The 8,088-nt window shown below is 36.0% G+C and overlaps 1 protein-coding gene across 1 annotated transcript in view; it reads right to left on the reverse strand.

Annotated features, from left to right (window-relative positions):
• The window catches only part of LOC107566014 (nuclear receptor corepressor 2-like), a 143,329-nt gene extending 135,939 nt beyond the window's left edge, over positions 1–7,390 (reverse strand). Inside the window, exon 1 of the mRNA XM_016251367.1 lies at positions 6,967–7,390. The gene's annotated coding sequence lies outside the window, so the exon portion shown is untranslated. The remainder of the gene's footprint in view (positions 1–6,966) is intronic.
• Positions 7,391–8,088: the final 698 nt, after the last annotated feature.

The following is an 8,088-nucleotide window of genomic DNA, read 5'->3' on the forward strand; positions in this document are numbered from 1 at the left end:
GGATCTTCACATTCAGCTGGAGTGATGGTATTATTTAACAGATTTGAAGGCTCTGTAATTGTTCATAAAGGGGACACAGAAGGCCACTGGTTAATGATAGCAGTAGAAATTCATGACAAATGTTATATATTACTCTGTATTTATGGTTATAATAACAAAGTGGCTAATAGAGAGATGTTTGATAAACCTGGTAAATGAATGGAAATAAAAGTATAATGCAGAAAATGTGATAATAGGGGGTGACTTTAATATAGTCCCTGATGTATGGTTAGACAGGAGACCTCAAAGAGGTTCACATTCTGTGTATAATGATACAATATTGAATTTCTGTAAAACTGTAAATGTGGTTGATTACTGGAGGGTATCTAACCCAAACAGCATTCAGTATACATGGTTCCTCAGGAAATGGACAATGTTGGAGATTAGATTATTGGCTTATTTCTTGTGAACTATGTAAAATTGTCTCGGAATGTAAAATTACAGCTGCCCCACTTACAGATCACTGTATGGTTACTCTGTCCTTAAGAAACCTAAAATTTATCCTAATATTTGGAAGTTTAATAACGACTTGTTAAAGAATGACAGATTTTATCAACAGGTGTTGGCTCTCATTGAGGAGATTGAAAAGCTAGATATGTCTAACTTAAATAAATGGGAATGGTTTAAATTTAAGGTTAAACAAATAGCAATTGATAGGCAAATTTTTATCAGTGAGGAGAAAACAAAAACAAAGGGAACTGATTGGAGAAATAAACTCATTGGCAGTTAATACACAAGAATCACCAGAAAATTCAGCAAAATTACAGTCACTGCAATCTCAACTAGATGAGTTGTATTCAGAAAAAGCAAATGGAGCTTATATTCAATCAAGAGCGCGGTGGATTGAAAACGAAGAAAAAAAGTTCATCATATTTTTTCGGCCTTGAAAAACAAAAAAAGAAAAAAATAAGTAAGCTTAAGATTAATGAAATTATAACAGGCCATCAAAAAGTAATTGAAAATGAAATTTTGCTTTTCTATTCTAACTTTTATCAATCCAATTACAAAAAAGCTGATTGTGATTTTTTTATTTGTGATTATAAGAGATAAAATATATAAACTGAATGAGGAAGACAAATTCTTAATTGAGGATGAGTTGACTTTAGAGGAAATGGATGTAGTTTTAAAACAAATGAATAATAGTAAATCACCAGGTATAGATGGACTAACTACTGAATTTTTGGAAAGATATTTGGAAATTATTATATAATGCATTTTTAGAATGCATTCAGGAAGGAAGCTTATCACCTACTATGAAAACAGGTTTAATAACCTTGCTACCTAAACCCAAAAAACAATTGCTTCTAAGGCAGCCACACCTACCTAAAACAGCTCGTTCGAACACGCCCCCACATATCTACCTCACTATGTGGGAAGATTTGCATAACGCCGCCCAAATGTTCACGCAACGAAAGAAGGCGTAACTTTGACTCTCGCTGTAGTATTGTTGCCGCTGCCTCCATGTCCTGAAGACGCTGTGGGTTTCGTTGTGAAAGCGAAACTTTGTTTGGTCTTCCAAAAGAGGATGATATCCGCTTCGTCATGCCTAGAGCTGATCCGTGCTGGTCGCTGAGGGAATACTTCAACTTAGTGCTGTGGATCGCCGGATCGGCTTTCACCGTTTTCACTGGATAGATTTTGTATTATTGGAAAATTATATTCACCCAAAATATTACACCGCATTGTTCTACATTGTGGAATAACAGAACCATTACAATAAAGAGAAAGACAGTATTCAAACAAGAGTGGTATGAAAAAATGTTTTATATGTTGTAGATCTTTTAGATGTAACTGGTCAAATTATTCAACATAATTCATTCATGGAGAAGTTTGAGATAAAATGTTCCTTTAGAGAATTTAATACTTTGTGTAAAGCCATCCCTCTTGCTTTAAAACAATTAATACAAAACAATCTTACGTATTCAAATGTATCTGTTAAATTGCCCGAGTTAAATATTGGAGAAGTATATATTGGGGACAAAAAATGTAAGAACAAAGTAATAGGGAATGTATTAAAATGTAAATTATTTGCAGACTTCAATACACCTTCAAAATTAAAACAATTTGAAAATGAAATATTTAAAAACTAATTCTGTAATTATCTTAAATGGCCAATTCTACCGAAAATGAAGGATATTCAGTTTAGGATTATTAATAATGTGTATCCAGCTGCTGAAATTTTACGGAAAAGATTCCGTTTTGAAGTAGATCCTTGTGTTTTTTGTTTAGAAGAGTTTGAAACCATTGAACATTTATTTTTTTCTTGTCCAGTCACATTGAAGTTCTGGCAGGATCTTTACAGCTGGCTAAATATTGATATCAACACTGATATTCCATCACTGAATTTGTTTCAGGTTTTGGTTGTGCAGATGGTCTTTCGAAAAACATGTCATTGATGTTAAACATTATTATTACAATGGGTAAATATCATATATACAAAAGTAAGTGGAATAACAGTAAACCCTCTTTAAATTGCTGTAAAAATGAATGTAAAAAATACTTAGAATCTTTAAAACACTTATGCAAAGATAATCAATCCCTTGGGGAATTGAATATAACCATGTACGAGTCTCTTTTCTTTTAAGACTGGTAAGACTTTGTACCCTTTATTATTTTATTTTTTTCCCTCCTTGAACCCCCCTCAAATGTTTAAAGAATGTTTGTTTTGTTTATTGTTATTGTATGTAGAGATATACATATATACACACATGGACATTTATGTATGATGGAGATGTGATTGGTAAAGTGTATATTTTGTCAAAAAAATACTTACTTAACACTGACTGAACATTTCTTTAACATTCTAGCAGACATTATACCAACAAAGCACAATTTAACTTAAAATTAATAAGTTGGTAAAATACCATTTTTTGGCCATTTTTGAGACTTGAATCAGGCATGTATTTTTTACTGTACAAATAAAGGCAGCCTTGCTGAGCAGAAGAGAATTCTTTTAACACATTAGAATATATTACAGATCCCAATTTGAACACTATGTGTGAATGTTATAATAAATGTATTAATAGAGCTGTTGTAGGGTAATTATTATTATCATTATTATTGTCTTACTTTTTTATTTTATTTTACAGAAGTTTGTGGCCATTTTACACACATTTTGCAGAAAGAAAAATGGTATATCAAAATTCCTAAAATGTTTTGCAGGGTCTTAAGAGGTTAATGAGTTCACACGTAATGTTAAGACGGTTTAAAATCATACTGGAATCCGGAGGGCGCTCTTGCACAGTAACTCCACATATCCATAGCAGAAGAAATACTACTGACCATGCTCCAGGAAGGTATTCAGTTATCGCTGAATAAAATGCACAACGGAGGTAACACAGAAATATGTCAACAACTAGACTTTATCGTTTTTACCGGTATATCGCAAACGATGAGATATCGCCCATCCCTAGTTGACATCCTATCTAAAATGTGATTTAGCCAAAAAAAAACAACAATAACGTTACCACTCTAATATGTCTTGCAATATCCGTGCGTGCAAAGGTTCTGCGCGATTTTGTTCAATATTCTCGGGGTCTGAATCCGGCTCAAATTGATATGGCAATATTGACGCCATCCTTAACTAAACCGGAGCAGATGGAACTTGCTGCTTTGGCAAGGGGCGGGGTAGTACTGAAACACTGTCTAAGCTGTTCTCCAATCACAATGCACTGGAACAGCTAACCAATCAAATCACATTTTGTTTTTCGGAAGGCGAGCCTTCATCAAACCCGGAACTAATCGAGCCGTTTGTGCCAGGATGGGGAGAAAGGTATTGTAATAATGTAAATAATAATGCGTTTTTAGAACCACCAAGCATGAGATCATGTTCTAGTACCCCCCCAAAACAAATTCAAGACATTGTAAAAGAGCATAATGGGATCCCTTTAAACCATAACAAGCAGATTTGTTTTACTTCTAGCTATATCTAAATAGCATAACAACAAATTTCTCTTAATGTATATGTATGTCAAAATTCTAAATGGAAAAATAGTATATACATATACACACAGTATATACATATACACACACACGACTGACCTGCATAAACTTTTCTACAGATATGGTGCTATCAACTGCAGATATGGAGTATTATTGCCTCACTGAGCTAACAAACACACCAGTGTCAACGTTACACATAAAATTCTAATAGTTACGTCACTCTGATATCACTCCACCACTAGGAGAACTCTAGCAATTCAGCCTTATCTAACTGTCTGATGTGTCACAACTGCTGATGATAGCAAGCAAGAAAACTGAACACAAAGATGGGTGAAAGTAGAAAGCTTAAAGCCCACTTTCTAACAGTGCTATTCACTGATGCAAAAGGCCTGTAAAAATACTCCATGAAAGTGGTAAAAAATTAAATTAAATTAAATATGGTCAATTAAAATTTAAGTGTTCTTTAAATCACCAAACTGATGATAATTAACTATAATGTGTAATTTGGTGTTATCCGTTAGTCTAAGCCAGGGGTGCCCAACCCTGCTCCTGGCGATCGACTGTCCTGCAAAGTTCAGCTCCAACCCTAATCAAACACACCTGAAGCAACTAATTAAGGTCTTCAGGATCACTTAAAAATTAAAGGCAGGTGTGTTTGATTAGAGTTGGAGCTAAACTTTGCAGGCCAGTCGATAGCCAGGAGCAGGGTTGGGCACCCCTGGTCTAAGCAATCTAAAAAGACTGAACTTTCGATTCCTCAAAGACTCCTGGAAAAAAGTACCATACCTTGAAGACTGGCGTAATATCTGCTGAGAATTCACTTTTACCATCACAGGAATAAATTGCATTTTAAAATATACTCAAAAAGAAAAAGAGTTGTTTTAAATTGTAATAATATTTCACAATATTATAATTTTACTATATTTTTGATCAAATAAATGCAGCCTTGATGAGCATAAGAAACTTCTTTCAAAAACATTTTTAAAATCTTACCAACCTCAAATTTGAACGGTAGGGTGTAATATATAAATATGAAAAATATGTAAATACTGTCTACATAAACAAGGCTGTTGTAGATTAAAACCTATAATAGCACAAAACAAAGCACTCATCCATTATGAAACAACATTTTTCAATACACAGTGATTGCAGGAGGAGCAGTTCCTCTGGAGCCTTATATATAGACAGCACTGGAGCAAGGGGCAAAACCCAACCAATGCAACACAGCCAACTCAGCATAGAAGTCCACCATAATCGATACAAAGACGGCATGATGACAAGCCAAGAAGCCTGCTTACACCGAAAGCATTTTGCATACAGCTAATTTCCTTCGATGTTCCACTCTAGCTATTCATTTATCAAAATGAAGAACGGTCAAGGACAAACTCTTTGTAAGCCATTAACTCCTTATCTTGTCTCTGAATAGTACTCAAGCATGTTCCGCAGTTCATAAAATTAGAAACAAGGCATCTGACATGAATTAACGAAAAGGCTGGCTGTAATAAAGCTTGCAGCTGCAAAACTGCTGTGCACCATGTATTAGAGTCTGTACAAAGCATTTTGAAAATAGACAGAGATAAAGTGGTAAACTAGCTCCACACTTCACCAAACAATGCTTAAAAGGCAAACTCATTTCTTTTCAATTAGGGATGCACGATATATCGGCCACCATATCGGTATCGGCCGATAAATGCTCATTTTTTCTGTTATCGGTATCGGCCTGATAAGAAAATTTGGCCGATATCTTAAAGCCGATAAATAATGCATTATTTCCTTCAGAGACACTTCAGATGCGCGCTGTTCGTTTGCAGCCGAAGTGAAGGAGTGTAGCTTCAGCCTCAACATCAGCAGGATATGAAGGTGTTAGAGCTTTGTGAAGGAGGCAGGAGGTCCACAAACGACGTTACCCGTCATGTTTATGCAAGACTTCTCAACACTTTCCTAGTGATATTTACAGTACAATGAAGGAATCCAGAGTCTCTGATTCATATGAAAACAATAGAACAGTGAAGCAGTGTAGAGATTTGTTAAGTGTTTCATGAACAATTGTGTTTCAGTACAACACTGCATGAGCTCTAGCTCTAAATATGGGCTAACAAGCCACATACTGTTGAAGTCTGAAAGCTATTCCCATGCACTACTGGTCTTTAACCCTGAAATGTTATCTATATACTGGGGGCATACACATTTGCGAGGCTGGGGGGAGGGACCAGTGAGTGAGTGGTCCCAATTTCTGATAAACAAATATTTAAAAACTGTGGCCAAGAGGCAAATGGTATCTATACATATAAATGAAATCTAAATTATAAATTATATATATTTTTTATGTTGTATGTATATACAGACATACATACATATAATTATTTCTATTTTTAGTGTGTATAAACAACACACAAGTAAAGCACGAGCAAAGATTCCCTCTGGACACGTTTAATAATAAGATGTTGACCAAGAAATTCTTAATAGCACAGATCTAATCTGATTAACACCAAATAAACATATCCAAAACAGACTGAAACTATAAGCCTCATCCTCAGCTTGCACCCGGCAGCGTTACTACAGAACTAGCCAAGCATTCAATACAATACAACAACACGTAAACCGAGCTAACTCGGCTACCTCAACAGCCGACCCCTCAGAAACGCTCAACGGCAGGCGGTGTGCTTTGCAAAACATCGTCTATAATGCTAGAAACTGATTGAATACATAACGTAACGTGTCGGGCGTAATTTAACAGCGTTCCGTCTAACGTTAAATCACAAACACCGCTAGCTATGCTAACTAGCCGGCCAGTCTTCACGGAGTGGTTGATTTCCTCCTTGCTCGGAGAGGCTCATTCAGTGCAGCAGGGGTTCAATGAGGGAATAATGGCCGTTAGCCACAGAAAAGCCCCGTTACTTCGACAACGGCTCTGAGAAGTCTCGGTACTATTAAAACCGATAAACGGTGACAGACTCGTTGGCAAAACGTCTTGTAGTAACTTACCTCTCCGTGGACGGTGAAGGTCTATCGTTACCGGACGTTTATGTAGTTTCTGAGAAGAAAGAAATTAAGAAATGTCCGCGAATAATCCACAAGTACGGTTTGCTACGCTCGTGTTTTCGTCCTCGTCGGTTTGAGCCGCAAATCCACTTGAGCGCCGCGCGTGAGAAACTAGGCTGCTCTCGCGCTCCCTCGATGGGTTCGGCCTTCTCGCGCTCCTCGACTGTTTTCCTTTCAATTCTGTCTGTTTTACTCGCGTTTCCGCACTCTCATCAACAAAAGGCTGTAATTCGAGAAGAGCAGTTCGTGACCATTCTGTCTAGTCGTTTTTCGCAGCCGTGGCTGTAAATACACAAAGCGACTGAACGAGAATCTCCACGGCTGAGAGATGTGGCTCGAGTCCGTGTGACTGCTGCTGCTGGCAAAGCAAGAGTCCGCTGGACGTCAAGTGCAGTTTCTCAGCGCTTAAAGGGCCAGTGCGCTCCTTTTGAAAATAGGTCCCACTGCTATGCAAGTCACTACAAATCACACCACTCGTTACAAGATATGAATAGAATACGAAGATATACCAAATAAGTACAAATATGCAAAAGATATACTAAGTAAGTGATTACTGAAGTGTGTGGGGGTACAAGTAGCAAGCTGCGATTGTGAGTTTAAACAACATGGATTTTTTTTTCTAACAAAATTTAAAATAGAAATGTTCAAAACGGCCACTTAAATGTTAAACCAAAAACTTAAACTGTAACAAAAATGAAATGTAATTTTTGTTTGACATTTCACTGTCATTATCAATCCAGTACGACCCTGTCATAATTCAAACTATAATTCAATACTCAAATGACAAATCAAATACTAAAAGAAACATCTCAAAGGAAGAAACAAATGCTCAAACATCCATGTGGGATGGTTCATTTTATTTTTAATTTATTTTATTTTATTTGTTTTGTTTTTTTTATTTGTTTTGTTTTTATTATTATTATTAAATTTTTTTAGGAAACAATGTCAATAATTTAATGTCTAAAATCTAAAGAACACAAAATAATATGAGAAGGTTTTGCAGGCAGAGTTCACCCAAAAATGTGACCTGGACCACAAAACCTTCCAAAAAAACAAAAAAGTCTT

Source organism: Sinocyclocheilus grahami, unplaced genomic scaffold (genome assembly GCF_001515645.1).
Source record: "Sinocyclocheilus grahami isolate Dianchi unplaced genomic scaffold, SAMN03320097.WGS_v1.1 scaffold1041.1, whole genome shotgun sequence".
NCBI classification, from domain to species: Eukaryota; Metazoa; Chordata; class Actinopteri; order Cypriniformes; family Cyprinidae; genus Sinocyclocheilus; species Sinocyclocheilus grahami.